Below are 20,098 nucleotides of genomic sequence, written 5' to 3'. Positions count from 1 at the left end.
CACAGTTACTTCACTGTTTGATAAAATGTAGGTAATTTCATTTTTAATTCTATTTTGTCCTTGCAAGGTCCAGTTTCTATACATTTTCTTCTGGAAGACTGTATTATGGACAAATATGAGGGGGTTCAATAAGGAATGGCATACATTCTTTTTCCTGGCTAATTTTGCTTCAAAAAAGGTGGTAGTCATTGCAACAATGATAAATAAAAGATTTAGGATTTTGAAAATAAACAAAGAGATACATTTCATTCTGAAATTAGTACACAATAAGGCACTCTTAACTGATGCCAGCCTCCACTGACATAAAAAAAATTCCCAGAACAACATACAGAAAGAGCACTGACCTGTAAGTACACAAGTTTAATTTGAGAACAGTTTGGAGAGAGAATACTGATCCATCAGAACTAGGTTTGGGCAATAAAAGGGGGTGGGAGACTTAAGTGAACATGATTACATGGCTGGCACTACCGTTGTCCCACAATATCACATAATATTTGTAATGACCCAGCGACCAAAAGAAAATCAAATCTGAGCATCATTACTAAATTGTGTCCAAAGTAATGAACCATTAAAATGGCAGCTGGTGGTTCCTCCATGATGATGTTGCAGAATGCCCCAGAGCAGCAGTGTACAGGAGTCTTTTCTTTTCTTGTTTCTCCTTTTTTTTTAAAAAAAAAAAGAAAGAAAGAAAAGAGCTGGTCAGCACCTCACACTAGTGTGCCTATGGCTGACAAAAGCATTTCTGGTGCCCTAAGTGATCAAGCAGCTTGTTATAGCCTGCTGGGTCATAGCACTGACTGCATTTTTCCACCCCAAAGATTTCCTAACCTGGTGCGGCATCAGCTGTTGAAGCAGCAGGTTTTTCTGTATTCATATGTGCCTTAAGACCAAGAAGATGCTATATTTAAACTTGAATCTTTTTAATGGCCACCACCATATTGAACAATTTATTAATTGCTTCCAAAATGATGCAGCCCAAATCTGTATATAGATTTTGGTTTCTCGGTATCTAGAGAATCATTATTCTAAGGTTTCTTTCATTTGTGTAATTAACTTGATGCTCTAATTTGCTGTTGAACTTCTAAGTCAAAATAAAATTGATACTCAAATTATGGACAGAGCAGCAATTTGTTCCTTATCAAAAGTTCCCAAATTTGTCACACGATTCCACATTAATTAATTACTGTTCAACTCATCCTTTGTTTCTGGCCTTGAGCAACTGCCCACAGGCTTGTCACAGCAGCAGATGGTGCTCTTAGGGCAGTTCTTAACAAGGTGTTAAAAACCCTATCCATGATGCACTAGCTTGCTAGTGCCCAAAGAGTTTAGTAAGACTTACGAATAATGCTGAACATCAGTGCAGCTATGCTCCCAACCATCTCAAAACAGGCACAAATGTTTCTGATCTTAGAGTCAAAGATCAACAGAACCAGGTGTATAATAATAATGTGCCAGTAGAGACTTCAAATATCCAGTCAGGATATTAATTTAATTCTTAGCCAATCAGTCTGTCTCTATGTTGCCCATAATAGATTTACTGGAGAAGGTAGTTTGGTGAGATAACCATCCAGATTTGTTCTTCATAAAGTGATTCACCATGAGTGATGTATTATATGTACTAACTGCTAAATGGCATCAATGTCTGGAGTGGACATTGGAATCTACCCTGGTTGGTCTCCTTACTCACACTAAGATGTAGGCTTACACAGTGTGACTGAAAAGTTGCATACATGATAATAAATGTGTGTAAAAAGGAGTTGCATTGCATTCTTTTGATCACTACAAGTATTAAACAAATGAAGATGCCAATAAAATGGGTAGAGGTCAACAAACAATCTGTAGCATTGTGCAGTTGATTGCTTGGTAAACATGTCATTTTCCCAAGAACAATGACTTTTCATGGTTCACAAGAAATGCTGTGCCCCAAAAAGTTCAGCGCATGAATTGAAAGGATTTTTTAAGTTTTATGTTGGTCGCTTAAAGGCAACGGAGGCCAGCTTGGCGTAATGGGCTAATGAAGCAGGCCACTGGGCAGTACTGCTGACATCATGTGAAACACTGTGGCCATATAGGTTTGTGACACTGTCCACAGGCCAAGCACAAGGAACGGCTAACATTGCAACACAGTGTGACCAATGTTGAAGTAATGTCTTGTAATTAGGTATACTTATATGCTGCCGAAAACCCACACACTGTGCATATGACTGCACCTAGCAAAATATGCTCAATGTGGAGCCCTGGAGCAAGTCAAGAAAAGCTGATGGGACAAGTGAAGTGGAACACACCCACCCCCTCCAGTAAGACTACATCAAAATCATAGCAAAGCGTATAAATAATCAAGCCTGGAGGTTCAAGTTATTCAATAGTACTGCCATTCTGCCTGCATATTGAACTAGAGAGAATGACGGTCTATTGAGTTTCAGAGAAACTGTGGCAAACCCTTGGGTGATGGAGATCTCCTGGGTGCCTGCCCGCTGACTTAGGAATTTCACTAATGTGAGAAGCTGGTATGTGGCCAGCTTCCACACTCTGAGGGACCTCAGTCAAGGGGCTGCAAGCTGTCTACAATCTGGTTGGGGGAGGTGTGCCCTCATGGCCTCCTAAACTTCATCGGCCACTGTCCTGGTCAACCTCTGGTGGGTGACTGGGGCTACTGCTGCTCGGCATCAAACATCTAGTGTTGGCTATGGCACCCAAATGCACAACATCAGGACCTCAAGTAAGCGCATGCATGCACAGCTGGACAGACATTGAAGGCTTGAGTAGGCCATGGCTCTTCCTTTGCCTGCTCATACTGCAGTAGCAGCTGCCTGTGACTCAGGGCAGTAGATGCTACGAGTGCCATCGGGCATTAATGCATCCTGATGCACAGTTGCCCTGTAGAGGCTGGATCATGACTGTATTTTATCAGCTGTTTGTATGCATGTGTTGAAGACATGTTCTGTGGTATAAATACAGATGCCACAGTAGCAAACATTTCAGTAATAAGGAGACTAATTGCACTGGCTGAAGTGAAGAATATGAAGCTGTGTTTGTGTTTGAGGAGACTATCTGCCCAAACTCAGATATCATATGGCAGTGTTCAGAAAGCAATGCAGGAGCTAAAATTTTGGGCATATCATGTTTGTAGTGTGCAAGAATGGAAACTACTTCATTAAGAAAAGCCTCTAGCATACTGTACTTGGTTGCAATCATTGGTTGAATTGCATGGAATTGTAGAACTGGACCATGTTTACTTACCTGATATGGTGTGGTTGGATACATGAATACTCAAAACACAAGAATTTTGTCAACAGAAAATTCACATGTATGTAAAATAAGGGAGAGGTAACCATTCACCTACAGCGAACTGTTGTGTAGCGCATACACACATAACAGAAAACAGTATTAAGTAGCTTCTGAGCTCTGGTTCTTTTTCTTGCAAAATCAAGAGCACATGGTTACTTGAGAGCATTTGCCTGGGCTGATGGAGGTGAGCAGCAGGTAGGTTGCATGAAGGAAAGGGGGTAGTTGGATAGTGCAAGGCAGGTCATTTGACAGATGACTTAGCGACTGCACAACAAGATGAAAGTTCAGATGGTAGAGAATATTAGAGATGTAAAGAGAGACAGGGGGGGGGCAGGTTGAAGAAACAGGGGGGGAAGGGAATGGGAGTGTTGTGAATTGGCAGGAGCCAATTCACGGGGTTTGGAGGAAGCCGAAAGGCACGCGTTTAAGCTCACGCAGGCTGGCATGAGGTCTGGAACAGGTAAAGTAATTATACTATCAAGAAAAGTACGTAGCTGCTGGAATACTTAACTTTAATCCATAATTGGTGAACATCGGTCTGACTGTACATGCATCACAATATAAATAGCAATTGATAATGGCGCCTTGCTAGGTCGTAGCAAATGACGTAGCTGAAGGCTATGCTAACTATCGTCTCGGCAAATGAGAGCGTAATTTGTCAGTGAACCATCTCTAGCAAAGTCGGCTGTACAACTGGGACAAGGGCTAGGAAGTCTCTCTAGACCTGCCGTGTGGCGGCACTCGGTCTGCAATCACTGACAGTGGCGACACGCGGGTCCGACGTATACTAGCGGACTGCGGCCGATTTAAAGGCTACCACCTAGCAAGTGTGGTGTCTGGTGGTGACACCACAGCGAGAAAGGTAGAAAAGTGAAGAGGGAGAGAAAGAGAAAGTGAAGGAGAGGGGTGTGAAGAAAGAGTGAGAGATTACCCACATACAAAAGCATGGGGGGGGGGCAGAGGGGAGAGGGAAGAGGAGAAGGGTGATGGGAGAAGGAAATATATGGTCTGGGCAGGGAAGGAGTGTTGTGGACAGAAGAAAGAAGTGGAAAGGTAAGGTGAGGCAGTCAGCAACAGGTTATGGAGGTTGAGGCCGGGGAGAATGTGAAAGCACAGAATACACTGGAGAGAGAATTCTCACCTGTGAAGTTCAGAAAAAAATTGTGCGGGAAGGGAGTACCCATGTGCCCTGTACAGTGAAGCAGTCGTACTCTGTGTGGTGGCGTGCAATATTTACAGCAGCTGGACGGTCAAGCCTGCAGTTTGCCACAGTTTGACAGTGGCCATTCATGTGGGTAGAGAGTTGGTTACCCGTCATGCCCACATAAAATGCTGCACAGTAATTGCAGTATAGCTGATATTTCACACATGGCCCTGCCTTTTTTGTTGGGCAGGATATACACGTGGATGGACTGCTGTAGGAGGTGCTGGGTAGGTGTTTTGGACAGGTCTTGCACATTGGTCAACCCATTAGGTGCAGGATTGGGATAGGATTGGAATAGGGATGGACATGGATATTCTTTAGGTGGGGTGGCTGGTGGAACACTGAGGTCATTGGGATTTTGGGTAGGATTATCCCTCATCTCAGAACACAATGAGAGGTAGTGAAAGCCATGATGAAGGATCTGGTTGAGCTTTTCAGGGCCAGGTGATCAAGAGTTTGGGTTGGTGGTTGGTTAACAGGTTAATATGTGTCAGAGAAGGAGATGGAATGGGAGATGCATTCACGGGTGGGGAGGCTGTAAAGAATAGACTTTCTGACATGGAAAAGGTGACAGCTGTAAAGCAGAGGTACTATTGGTGGTTCGTACACTTGATATGAATGGGCATATCTATGGAGCCATCAGAAAGATGGAAATCGACATGTAGGAAGATGGCTCATTGAGTTGACAACGACCAGGTGAAGTGGATCTAAGAGTGTATGTTGAGGTTACTGGGAAAAGAGCAAATGTTGTCATTACTATGAGTCCAGGTCGTGAAAATGTAGTCGATGAATCTGGACCAGACAAGGGGTTTTCAGTTATTGGGTGGACAGGAAAGAAACCTCCAGATGGCCCATAAATAATTTGGTACAGGATGGTGCCTTGCGAGTACCTATGGCAGTAACATGGATTGTTTATACACATGGCCTTCAAAAGGGAAATAATTGTGGGTTGGGCTGTGGTTGGCTAAGAGGATTAGGCAAGAGGCGGTGGGTTTGGTATTGGAAGGAGAGTGGGAAAGGTCATGTTCCATGGACACAAGGCCATGCATATAGAAGATGTTGGGGTATAAGGACATCACATCAACAGTGACCAACAAGGAGTTTGGAGATAAAAGTGACAAAAATGGAGGAGACACAGTAAAGAAGTGAGAAATGTCTTGAGCGTAACCTGGGAGATTACTGACAATAGTTTGGAGATGTTGGCCAACAAAGGCAGAAGTTTGTCTGTGGGAGCATTATACCCAGCCATAATGGCATGACCAGCATAAAGATCTAAGGGGCTGAGTATTTTGAGTTTGTGGAGTACATAAAAGGTGAGAGTGCGTGGGAGGAGATTGGGGTGGCGAGGTTGTTTGCTGATGGGAAGGGGGAGATGGATTCAGATGCCAGGTTTTGGGATGAACCTGAGGTTCTGAGGAGCACCTGGAGGTAATGCTGGACTTTTGAGATATAATTGTGGTCATATGCTTTGTTTGCAAAGGTGTTGGAAAGTTGGTGGAGCTCCTCAGCCACAATCACTACAATTCATGACCACTGTGGTGGAGCCTTGGTCCATGGGAAGGATGGTAAGGTCTGGACTGGTGTTTGTGTTACACATAACTGATAGACGTGTGTTACATAGGACTGACGTGGATTCATTGGGGAGGGATGTAGGATAGGATGGTGAGGAATTCCTGAAAGATTACCAGGGGACAGCTGAGTGCAATTAGAGGAGGATCATGAATGGACTGAGGCTGAAATTGTATTAAACAAGGTCCTATGTGGGGTTTGGAAGGAAAAAAAAGGCCTTTTACAAGACCAGCATGCTGGAACTTAGGTTATGGCCTAAAGGTGAGGCCTTTAGAAAATACTAAGATTTCTGCAGAGGTCAGAGTTTTGGCAGAAAGGCTGGGGACATTGTTACAGGACCAGTGTTCAGGAGCAGTGCGTTTTGTGGAGGGTTCAGTAAGGCATGGCCAGAGTGCTATGAATGTTTGACAGGGGAGTCAGGGGGGGGGGGGTCTTAATTAGCGTTAGAGTCTCTTGGCTGTAAGTAATCCCATGCTGGCATGAGGCAGGGGTAGCTGGGGCACTTTCCCAAAGGAAAGTGCTGGTAATTCTGTTCCAACTGTTGAATGACAAGAGTTTCTATTGCAATAATAGCCTTCAGGAATTTGTCGTCACAGAGAAAATGGATTTTGCAAAAAGGGCAGAGCCCGTCAAGTATAGACTGAGCTTGGATTGCATGATTATGAAAGTGCAGTGTCTTTGAATATCGAGAACAGCACAAGAAGTATCGACCATTGCAGAGATACTTCACAGAAAAGCAGTACCACAAGGCACCAATGAGATGCTAGGAAGAAGCTGTGCCTTCCGTAGTTCCAAGGCACCACTGCTGTGCCTATTCCATGAAACAGAATCGCCAGAGGAGAGGAGCGCAATTCTGTTGAAGGTTGGATCCTGCCTGCTTCCAGGAAGTTCCTCTCAGAGTAATGTCATTGTGTTGCCTACTCACTGTGAGACAGCCCATGTCGATTGTAAGGTAGTGAAGATACTTCTGTCTCCCGTGAACTGTGCCTATACACCAATGTTATTGGAACTGTGTCAACAAGTGTCTACGAGCTTTGTTTTCTAGTGACTATAGTGATGCCACTGCTCAGCCATTCTGAACTCAGTAACCACATGTTAACTAATCCTCTCTTGCAGCAGTGCTATTTTTCTGTTTGTGTGTGTTAATGCAAGCTTTGCAGGGATAAAGGATTGAACAATTATTACAAGCACTGCAAGAAATTGTGGCAACACCACGGCCACCACCCTTTTCAATTGGAATCAACTCAAAAAACGATTCAAGCACATAAATTCAGAGCATTTCTAGGGAAAGCAAAGAATAGGCTGATTATGTTGTGTAATTGATGGTGCATTTCAACACCTATGGCATAACTCGTAACCAGCGTGTTTACAATTTTCTCTCCACCAAAGGCTCAGATGTATTCTTGTTGGTAGCAAAATTGTTTCCAGATTGGCAACCTCATGAGGTCCCCCATGATGAATTAGCTGAGAAACTGTCAAATTCTTTAAATCAAAAGTGCATGTAGTGGCTGCTTGTTATAAGATTTTCAGATTAAAACAGCAGACAGGACAGTCCTACAAACAGTGGGAAACAGAATTGCATGGCCTTACTAGACAATATCACTCTCAGTGTTCACGTGGGTTGAAGGTTGGATCCTGCCCGCTTCCAGGAAGTTCCTGTCAGAGTAATGTCATTGTGTTGCCTACTCACTGTGAGACAGCCCATGTCGATTGTAAGGTAGTGAAGAGACTTCCGTCTCCTGTGAACTGTGCTGATGGGAAGGGGGAGATGGATTCAGACGCCAGGTTTTGGGATGAACCTGAGGTTCTGAGGAGCACCTGGAGGTAATACTGGACTTTTGAAATATGATTGTGGTCATATGCTTTGTTTGCAAAGGTGTTGGAAAGTTGGTGGAGCTTCTCAGCCACAATCACTACAATTCATGACCACTGTGGTGGAGCCTTGGTCCGTGGGAAGGATGCGATTACTCAGAATGTGTCCGATTCCTGTATTCGTACTGCCGTACTAAAGCATCCAAACCATGACCTTGGTATAGTTTGTCAATTATTAAGTCACAGGACATTGTCGATGTAATTGATCATGATTTTCAAGCACCTGCAATATGTGTTGTCAAGAGTGAGAGAGTTCAGGGGCCAACCACACTCCCTCCACCCACTCATTTCAGATGTCACCCAACATGTAGGTCTTGTGCACACCAGTCGCACCACCAGGCTGCGGCACAGCCCACGCAATTGCATAAGTTCTGTCTGCATTGCTTTCAAACACATGATAAAGCACAGTCTAGTTACAAGATGGCATCAGTTGCGGAAATTTTGAATATAGACGTTTGTGAAAATAATGTTATACAGTGTCAATTTTGCAAAAAGTGCACGAAACTGGTTAAAATTGGCTTTGTCTGTTTCCAGTGTAACCATAAATTTCATTTTCGTTGCGGAAAGGTTGATCCTTCCCTGAGAAGTGACGATAACTGTGCGACTGTGGAATGGTGCAGATTGTAAAAAAAAAGGCTGCATCCCTTAATGATCGAGAATCGTGTACTTGTGATGCAGCAAGGAAGACTGACAGCATCAAAAAGGAAAACCTATCATATATTACAATTATTGGACTCTTGAAGGACGAATTAAAAAAACTGTATGAGAAATATGAATTAAATCCACACAAGTCAGAGCAATGGCGTGGTAAAACAATGACCAAAGATGTGAAAATCAGTGCTTCATCCTCCAAAATGATCTGTTGTTAATTATTGCTGAGCTGCGAGAGGACACAAAAATTCTGAGAGATGAAAACAGAAGACTCAAGCTTAAATTGGAAGAGAGTGATCATCAGGTATGTCTTAATATCTCCAAACCCATGGAAGGATTGCCAGGAAGTGAAGCTATGACTAAATTGGCTCACAACAGGCCTAGCAGTAGATGGGTAACTGTAAAATTGAAGGGGAACTCTTACAAACATATTAACAATAAACATAGGCAGGACTTTGTGTTACCATTAAATAACAAATATAATTCTCTTCAAAACACAGATTACATAGAAACTGTATCAGCATACTCATCTGATAAGGTAGTGCAGGACACTCAAAACTTAGCGAACAGCCAAGTAAGGTATAAGAAAAAATGTAAAATCAAGATCTATTCAGACAGTTACGCCAGAGGATTAGCAGCTATGTTAGAAAAGCGGACCTCGTGTGATTAACGAGTTTGAAATAGAAGGTACCATTAAATCAGGAGCTGGTTTACGAGACGTTTCAACACCAATCAAGAACGAAAGCACAGCCCTCGCGGACAGAGACTTTGTAGTGGTAATGGCCGCAGCAAACAACATCAGCAGAAACAAAAGGAAGATAGCTACTTCGACACTGAAGAAGACTCTCAGGGTGTTAACCCACACCAACATGATTGTCATTAATGTGCCTCATTGACATGATTTGCCCCAGTGGTCACTTGTGAAAAAGGAAGTGGAGTAGACCAACAAGGAGTACAAAGCTATCTGTAAGCACTTTAAGAATGCTCCCTTAATTAACACCAGTAGTTGTAGCAGAGAATGGCATACCAAGCATGGTCAACATTTCATTAATCTAGGTAAATGTGTTTTAAGTGATACAATTCTTGGAATAGTATTGGATAAGCTAGAGAAGGAAAAAAGACCAGTAATGTGTTTGGATTAAGTTTCAACTGAGATGACAAAAAACTTGTATGAATAGACCAGGCTGGGTGTTCTAGTAACATAAGGACACACCCCGGTCAACTTTCATGTGGTAACATTAGGTCATGTCAACTACGTGAATATGCAAAAAAAGAAATGCCTAAAGTAGAGTTTAAAATATGCTACCTCAATATTCAGGGTATGGCAGATAAAAACTTAATAGTCAATGAATTTTCAAATGAAAACGTGGTAGATATTCTATGTTTAAGAAAACATTGGTGTAAAGAGGATGAGCTTGGGTACAAAGTATTGTATGATTACACACTACTTAGTTGCTATTGCAGAAAACAGCACTTACATGGTGGGGTAGCAATATATGCAAAAACACCTCTTGCACCAAACTGCGGCAGGATGGATCTCAATATCCTTTGTGATGAAATGCATTTTGTAATATCAGGTCTAGTAATTGAGAACGTTAAGCTAATGATAGTAGTAGTGTACAGGCCACCTAGTGGTGACCCCCATATCTTTCTGGAGAAACTTGAGGAACTCTTAATGTACATATGTATACCAAAATGGAAAAAATACAATATTGTCATTGGAGGGGATATCAATTAAAGTTTTGATGTCCTGAAGGACAGAGCTCAAAAATGTGCTTCAACAATTTAACCTGTACTGTGTTAACTGCAAACCTACCAGAGACTCATCCTGTCTAGACAATATATTTACAAATATTAAGAGAACTTGTAGGTCCACTGATGTAATTAGTTTCCCTTACTCAGACGATGATGCAGTATATCTTAGTCTTAATAATGTAACTTCAGACTGCGCCAAACCAGAATCTAAAATTGTGATTAGTAGATCAGTGAGCAGAGAGAGGATGGATAGGTTTAGACATGCCGTCACTTACTTCAGTTGGGACACACATTTTATTAGGCTTCAACACTGTTCATCTGATATTGTTTTCACCAAGTTTTTCTCCATATTTTTAAATATATTTGAAAATAACATCCCTCTGAAAAAATGTACAGTGAGTATTAGTAGTAATCACAAGAAAAGAAAAATGAAGGAATGGTATATTCCACAGTTAGGGCAAATGAAAAATACTGTTATGCTGTATTCTAGTCTGTACAAAACCAGTAAATCAGAACTGTATAAAGAACTGTATGCTAAAGCTAACTACAAGTATAGGACGGCAATAAATGAAGCAAAGAAACTGAATAACATAGTAAACATTGAAAAATTTAACAATAAATGCAAAAAGGCCTGGAGTGTAATAAACTCCATTGCTCACACTAAACACAAAGAGGAAATAGCCATTACCCCAGAAGAATTTAATAAATATTGCATTCAGTCCATTGAAGAAATTAGTAGCTCAATAAACAAACCCCCTGAAAATGCACTTAGTATTATGGACAGCTGCTTTGAAAAGCTTCCCCCAAGCGCCTTCATTTTCACAGAAGTGATCCCACATAATATCCTAAAAATAGTGAAAAATTTCAAACCTTCAGTTAGTGTTGATTACTATGATATTTCATGTAATTTGTTGAAAGATGTTATAGATTGTGTGATTTATCCCTTAACTTTTTGTATTAACAAATGCCCAGTTGAAAGTAAGTTCCCCGACATACTAAAAATTTCTAGAGTTGTGCCCATATATAAAAAAGGGGAAAGAACTGTCCCACTAGTTACAGACCTATATCCATGACCCCAATTTTTCAAAAATTTTAGAAACAATTATGTATGAGCAAGTTAGTGTCTGCTTGGGTAAACTAAATATAATTAGTGATAAACAGTTTGGATTTAGGAAAGGTAAATCCACAACGGATGCAATGGACACACTCGTAAAATTAGTACTAGATGCGTTCGAGGCTAGGGGCTACACCAAGGCTTCATTTTGTGACCTGAGCCTTTGACCAGTGCTTTCCTCTCACGCAACTATCCTGCAGACCTTGTCCACAAACAGATCTCCTAAGCAATACATTCCTCCCCATCCAACAACAATGTTTCTACCCCCAGACCACACAGAAGCATCCCCCTTGTCACCCAATAATATCCTGGCCTCAAATACATCAACAGATTACTCCGCCAGGGATATGACTTTCTCAAGTAAAGCCCTGAAATGAGATCATCCCTAGACAATATTCTCCCCACACCACCCAGAGTTGCTTTTCGTCGCCCCCCCCCCCCCCCCTAACCTCCGTAACATCCTTGTCAAATCCTACAATATTCCCAGACCACCTTCTCTACCCAGCGGTTCCTACCCCTGTAACCGACCCCGCTGCAAAATCTGCCCCATGCATCCCCCGACAACCACCTACTCGAGTCCCGCTACTGGTAAAACATACACAATTCAAGGCAGGGCCACATGTGAAACAACACATGTCATTTATCAGCTGACATGCCTGCACGGCACAGCCTTTTACATCGGTATGACGACAACTAAACTGGCTGAGCGCATGAACAGGCACAGACGAACTGTCCGCCTAGGAGATGTCCAATACCCAGTAGCAGAGAATGCCGTCCAGCATAATTGTAGGGACCTATGAACCTGGTACAACGTACGTGCCATTTGGCTTCTCCCACCCAACACCAGTCCCTCGGAACTGCGGAGATGGGAACTTGCACTCCAACACATCCTTTCATCCCGCCATCCCCCTGAATTGAACCTACGTTAACCAACCTCACTCCCATTTACTCTTCAGTCTTCCCCTTTTTCCCCCCCTCTTTAGCCATTCACGCATCTTTTCATCCTACATAGTTGTGTTTATCTTTATACTATATAGCTGTTTACTTCTGTATGCATCCTCTTTGGTTTGAAGCTGGCACAGTACTTAACAGTATAATATCTTTGGCTTCCCTCTGACAACCATGCCTCCATCCTTGCTACCCTCCCTGTTTGCCCTTTCCTGTTGCTTCATAACCTGGGTTGTGAGTACTGAATCCACTTTCCCTTTTTCCATTTTTTCCCCTCTCTCCTCCCTGATGAAGGAACAAAGTTCCAAAAGCTAGGAATGTAAATTTTCTGTTCTGTATTGTGAATCTATCGGCTGTACTGAGCTGAGGTAAGTACTGGCCAGCCCCCCCTATCTCTTTGTTAGGAATTAGAAATTTAAAAAGACATGTTCCCAATGACTATGTGAGATCAGCATATTTTGCCTTCTTATGAAGCATCATCTCTTATGGAATCTTACTGTGGGGTAGTAGCTGTCATGTAAATGACATTTTACTTTTACAGATGAAAGTAATAAGAATAATAACAGATTCTGATAAAACAGAACACTGTAAACCTCTGTTCATTAAATTACAGTGTCTTACAGTAGTAAACGTATTCATCTAAAATGTTTTATTGTACATTAGAAACAATGTGTCTAATTTTGTGTTGAGAGGTGATATTCATAGCCGCAATACTAGAAACAGAATATCTGTAGACATGCCATATCAAAAATGGCTCTGAGCACTATGGGACTCAACTGCTGTGGTCATCAGTCCCCTAGAACTTAGAACTACTTAAACCTAACTAACCTAAGGACATCACACACATCCATGCCCGAGGCAGGATTCGAACCTGCGACCGTAGCAGTCGCACGGTTCCAGACTGCGCGCCTAGAACCGCGAGACCACCGCGGGTGGCAGACGTGCCATATCATAGATTATCAAAATCGCAGAACTCCTAGCTAGTTCTTGGACTAAGGATGTTTAATAGACTAAGTGCTGACTTTAAAGAACTGCCTGTAAATATTTTTAAAGCTAAATTATACAAGCTACTAGTGAACAATCCGTTTTACACCATTGATGAACTTTTTGAAGATGAAAATACTGTATTCTAATGTGTACCTATTTTATGTAAACCAATTTACGTCAGTATAGTAGTTTATGTAGAAATATATGCTCTTGACTTTGTCTATTGCTGTAATCAGCCGAATGACAATAAAATTTTATTATTATTATTATTATTATTATTATTATTATTATTATTATTATTATTAGTGCCTGTGCAACAAAGTGTTTTGCATGTGGCAAACAATGCCACATACAGATAGTATATTTAAGTGTACATGGTGTTACGCAGCTCTCATATTCTGTGTAAGAGAGTGATTCTAATGAGGTGTATGTTGTGTCTGCTGTGCAACAGTCCGCCAATCCTGTTGTTGTTTTGTCAGATTTCCAGGACACAAACTTTGCACTTATCAATCAGCAATCCATTAAGTTGTATGTTCAGTTGTGTGTGTTCAACAAGTGTGTTAATTACCAGTTAGATACTGATGCTACTGTTACACTGCTTAACTCTGCTATGTTTGAATGGTTAGGTAGCCCACAGTTTCAAACAGTCACATAACTTGTTGTCACCATACAATGGACAACTTATTCTAGTACTTAAAGTGTGCAGTTTACCAGCCTCATTCCATGGTACTGCTAAAACAGTGTTATTTCATGTGTCGTGCTCTCGTGAGTCTACTAACGTTTTTGGCAATGACTGCTTTGACTTTTTCAGACTGTCAGTTCACGGGAAGATGTTTCAAAATTAATTCATTAGGTTTTCTGGCCAATATTAATGCATTATGTCACAGGTATGGTCCTCTGTTCCATGGTAGTTAGGCAAGACCCAAGGGTTCGAAGCCCATCTGACACTGAAAGACAGTGCGCAGCCCAAGTTATTTCACGCTCATCTAGCTCTCAGGCATTATGGGACCAGATTACCACAGGGTTGCAGGACAGTGAAGTCATAAAACCAGTCTCATCCAGCCAATGAGTGTCACCCCTGGTGCACTGTCGGGCAAGTTGAGATTCTGTGCAGAGTTTAAATCAACCATCACATTAACCCACAAACTACTGTTGTTTCTTTTCCATTGACCTGACCTGAGGATTTGATGGACAAATCTCTAACCGCCTCTCGCTCAAGAGTTAAATAAGATTTTTGTGATCAACACACACAAGGGATTACTCCAGTTTCAGCAGTTACTATTCGGTAGCACTTGCACCACAGCTATTTTCCAAAGGAACATTGAGCAACTGATATAACAAATACCTTCTTGCTCTAACTATTTAGATGATGTAGTTGTCTGTGGTCACATACCAGCAGAATACTTACAGAATTTAGAGGCATTGTTTCAGGTACTCTCCAAAGTGTGACTGATGTGTAACCATTCTAAGTGTTCCTTCTTTCTCATTGAAACTGAGTATCTTGGCCTCATGATTAATGCACACAGCATTCATCTGTCACAGTCACACTTACTGCCCATTTAGTCACACTTACTGCCCATTTGTGACTTGCTGCGCCAACCAGCGTATCTGAATTGCAATCTGTAATGGGGAAGCTAACCTGTTACATCCATTTTAATCTGAATGCTGTTCAGATCGCAGCACCTTTCAATCAGTTGTGCCACTTGGTGTTCTGTTTGTATGATCAGCTGAATGTCAGACCACTATCCAATGGCTGAAAGATGCACTACTCAGTGATTGGTGTTTGGTCCACTTACACCCCAGCAATCTTGTCATTCTTGCAGTAGGTGCCTCATCTTACGGCATCGGTACAGTGTTGTCACACCAACTGGGCTCCAATGACAGGCCAATTGAGTTTGCATCAAAGACATTGACCAAGACCCAAAGCAATTACAGCCAACTTGAAAAGGAGGCGTTGGCTATCATTTTTGGGATCACACACTTCCTTTAATACCTGTACATCTACAGATTTTCTCTAGTAATGAACCACAGACCATTGATGACTTTGTTCAGGTTCTCCCATCCTGTCCCAGCATGTACAGTGCAGAAGTTACAATGGTGGGCACTTCTCATGTCCAATCACCAGTACAAGTTGGCATACCAGCCCACTACAAACATTCCTTTGCCAAGCCCCTGTCGAGGCTCCCTATTGGCTCCGCTGCTGCATTTGATTCCTCTCAGGACTCCTATCATCACACTGATTCAGAAAAACTCTGGCTTTCGGAAGATTTTCTGGTGACACAGGAGATGGCATCGGATCCAGAATTGCAGATGGTGCTCAGATTTGTTCATCATGGGTGGCTGCGGAGTCTGAAGGAGATCTGCCACCTAGTGGTTCGTTGCTATTTTGCTCATCAGCATGCCATCTCTGTACAGATGGGTGTCATCCTGATGCACATCAAAAGTGTCAATGCAAGAGTCATGGTCCCTGAGTCCCTCCCTCAGGACATTCTTTGGTTGTTGCACCAAGGACATTGGGGTACTGACCGCACCAAGCAGTTGGCAAGGCACCATTGTACATGGTCAGGAATGGATGAACAAATACAGGCCATGACTTAGAGTAGTGTACAATTCAAATTATGTGCAGAGTATCAATAAACTTCCCCACAGTGGTACTTTGAGTGGCCATGTCCTGGCAGACCTGCACTTAGATTTTATTGTGTCACACTGGAACATATACTGGCTAGTGAATGTCAATGCATATAGCAAGTTTCCCTGCGTCCTTTCAATGAAGTCTACCACATCAGTCAGCACGTATCAGCTCTTAGTTGATCTTCTGCACTGAAGACTTACCAGATGTGACAGTATTTGATAATGGGACACAGTTAACATATAGGAAGTTTGAACAGTTTTGTGCAGACAATGGCATTCAGCAAGTCCTTACTGTGTCCTTTCATCTGCAGCTGAATGGTGAAGCCGAATGCTTGATAAGGACCTTCAAATCACAGGTGGACAAATTGCGAGCCACCAACAAACAGGACCAGGCTTTGAAAGTTTTTCTATCATTTTATTGCTCCTTGCCCAAAGATGGAAAGTCACCAGCAGAGCTCCTGAGTGGTTGATGCCACAGGACTGCTCCATTTGCTGCATCCGCCGTGGAGACCTTATGTCCCCCATCTGAGTCATAGTTTCTGCCTCAGCACCAGTGTTCCTTCTTGTGTTCGGCAGGGTTCACAGATGGGAAGGTGGTGTGGTGTCCCGTTCCACCTACATCATCCAAGGTCCGACAGGTTTGGACAGGCAACATCAGAACCAGTTATAGCCAATCCACTTGGGAGATTCTGCCACCCCATTTTTGTTCACAAATCCACATGTACCAGGGCATGCAGCAGCCACTGTCACAATCACAGACAATGCGTCTGACAGCACGGTCATCTCCTCATTGGGTGATGCCCATGGACGTTGACCTAGTGCCGCCACCAGCATTGCAGTTGTGCTGACAACCTGTGACACAGCCAGCAACAGGGTCACGACCTGTCACCCGGCCAAACGACCTGGAGGACCCGCGAGTGGGTAGTCGGTGCCTACCTCTGCAATTGCAACAGCACTCCGTCCTCCCCTCCGCTGCTGTGCCCCTTCTCCATAACCAACAGTGGGGTCAGATGTTTGTGGGGGAGAAGTGTGGTAATGTCGCATTTCGAGAGCAGTGCAAGTAGAATTGACCATTACAGAGATACTTCACAGAAAAGCAGTATCATGAGGCACCAATTCGATTCTAGGAAGAAGCTGTGCCTCCGGTGGTTCCAAGGCATCAATACTGTGTCTCTGCCATGAAATAACATTGCCAGAGGCAAGGAGGGCAGTTGTGTTGAGGTTGAATCCTGCGCATTTTCCAGAAAGTTCATGTCGGATTAATGTTGTTGTGCAGTCTACTCATTGCAACACAGCATGTGTCAACTGTCTGGTAGTGAAGAGATTTATGTCTTATTTCAACTGTGCTTATGCACCATTATCAGAACTGTGTTATTAAGTGTCTATGAACTTGTGTTTTCTAGTGACTGTAGTGCCATTCTGAACTTGTATTGATTTGCCACTCAGTAACTGTGACTCATTTAGTGTGTTCTGAACAGCATGTCCACATGTGCAGCTTCATACCTACAGCCGGGTCTTGTGAGCAAAGATAAGTTTTGTTATAATTAATAAAGTATTACTTATTCAGATTGTTCTAATCAATTGAATTATTACTATCCACCTCAGTGTCCAAAGAAGTCAGACACAACAAAAAGAACAGAATGGTGAGGAACTCATGGAATGGGAAAAGGTGAAGGTTCTTGTAGTAAGATGAGTGACAGCCTGAGATGCCAATTTTAAGGTTTAGTACATTAGATGAATACCATGCGCCAGAGAGGATTGGAGAAAGGGGATGTGTGAATAGAATTTTACAAGAGTAAAGGAGTTTTCGGAACGGCACAGTTAGAATGAGCAGGGACTCATGACTGGATAATTAGGAGACAAACAAAGTGACTGAAAAAATTGTTAAAAAAGGTCAAAAATAAGTTGGTGAAAACTTTTGGTCAAAGTGTTACAGTGGAAATATAGTATAGAAATCTATGTACAAAATTAGAAGGAGCGTCAGAAAATTATTTTAAAGGAGAAGGAAATCACAAGCACATTCAGAAATAAATACATTCACCCGCAAATTGACAAGCGGGACTGTAAGTAAACAGGCACAATCGTACAATGTGAACATAAACACACACACACACACACACACACAATTGGCCAGCAGTCAAGTTAGGCAGCATAAGTCAGTAGTGGAGAATATGTTAAAAATTGCACTGGAATTAAATGTTTAAACAGGGGCCGTTGCTGCAACACCCTACAGATGTAGTATGTCACTTAGAGTGGTAGGCCGTTACAACAGTGGTGATCAGACTGTGCAACAGAGGGTGCCCAGTGAATGTTTTGAAGACAGTTACCGTAGATGAGAAAAAAGTATAGACATATTAAGGAATAAATAATGGAAAAAGAGTTGTAGATAAGTAAAGAAAGGTAGTAACAAAGGCAATAGGGTACGGGATGGACAATCTGGACATATGACAAGGACAATCTTAACTCTCTCCTCCAGAACTTCAACACCAACTGAATTAACCATCTTCCTAGAGTTGGGTTTCCACCTCTCAGATGGCTCCATTACTAGGTTTGTTCATAGCAAGTGCACTGTTGTGTACATAGTTCCGCGTAGTCAGTGCGTACACAACTTTCCCACTACAGCGCGTACCACTAAGCACAACAGCGCAGGCGCAGCGCTTGTCCGTCTCCGCACTATGAGATGGCACTGCCATAGAGGCGGACCAAATTCTGCTTCCGCCGATCCGCGTATTAATATGTAACGCAGCCAATGAGATTGCTGCTAACATAGAACGTTTTCTCCTCGCGGATCACACTCGCGCAGTGATACATGAACACTCGAGGTATTATAACGAGTGTACAGACCTCCGATTAGTCAGTCTGCACCAGTCTGTACCAGTCTGCATTAGTCTGTACCAGTCTGCATTAGTCTGTACCAGTCTGTACGAGTTCTACATTTGTCTGTACCAGTCTATAGTCAAGTTTCAGTCTGTGCCTAATAAGATTACCATATTCCTGTACGTAGCCATGAAGATAAATGTATTGACACTTTTGTCAAGTATCAGAGATATATGTGAGAATAATATTAACGTACCAATACCAAAGGAACTTCAGATTGTCAATTGTAAATAGCATCCAGAACCAAGTTAAGTAATTTTTATGCTTGTTATTATTTTAATAAATGTGTGTGAAAATTAATCAAGTTATGTTTAAAGTCAGCCACCGTCAATCTGCTACTCTAAGCATGCAAGTGGCATTTCTATTGTCTGACCTAACGTGAGAAGATAAACACGCCACAATAAGACCACAAGACATATTGCTGACACTCGCCTACTTCGTTAGAGCGACTAGTCAAATAATCTGATGGTGTGTGTACTCAAGGTCTTACAGTACGCACACCACATGCAACTTTATCAACAGTAGTTCCATTTTGATGGCTGCCCCCTGTTCCATGTCAAAAAGTCTCTTCCTTACAACCTTGTCACCTATGGACACCATGCCTGCAGTGGAAAGCAGTAGCTGTCAAAATATACCATAAACCTTACCAAAGCCTTCATCATCACACAATGTCCTATCCAGCTTATTCAAAAAAGATGGCCAATGCCACCTCATCCCCTGACACCAGCAAACCTGTTAACCTGCCACTGAACAGCACTCCTCTGATCACCCAATATCACTCTGGCCTTGAAAAACTCAACCACATACATCTCCAGGGCTTCAACTACCTCTTGCTGTGCCCTGAGAAGAGAGGTATCCTATCCTAACCGAAATCCTACCCTCATCTCTCTCAGTAGAATATCATTTCCAACCCTATTCCAATCCTGCTCCCAATCCTGTAAGGATCATTCCCTTACGGTTGACCCCACACACACCAAACAGCTACTGTTGCAGTCCAATCAAACCATTTCTTACCCAATTAGAGGCAGGGCCACTTGTGAAAGCAGCCTTGTTATATACCAGCTATGCTGAATTGCTGTACAGCATTCTATGTGGGCGTGACAGGTAAAAAACTATCTAATAACACGAATGGCCATTGCCAAACTTCAGATCATGTTTTGCCTTCTCCCACCATTCTTCATTTCCTCCTACAAGTGGACCCT

This window comes from Schistocerca nitens, chromosome 6, assembly GCF_023898315.1.
Source record: "Schistocerca nitens isolate TAMUIC-IGC-003100 chromosome 6, iqSchNite1.1, whole genome shotgun sequence".
Lineage (NCBI taxonomy): Eukaryota > Metazoa > Arthropoda > Insecta > Orthoptera > Acrididae > Schistocerca > Schistocerca nitens.
The sequence above is the reverse complement of the archived record's forward strand: the minus strand, read 5'-3'. Positions refer to the sequence as shown.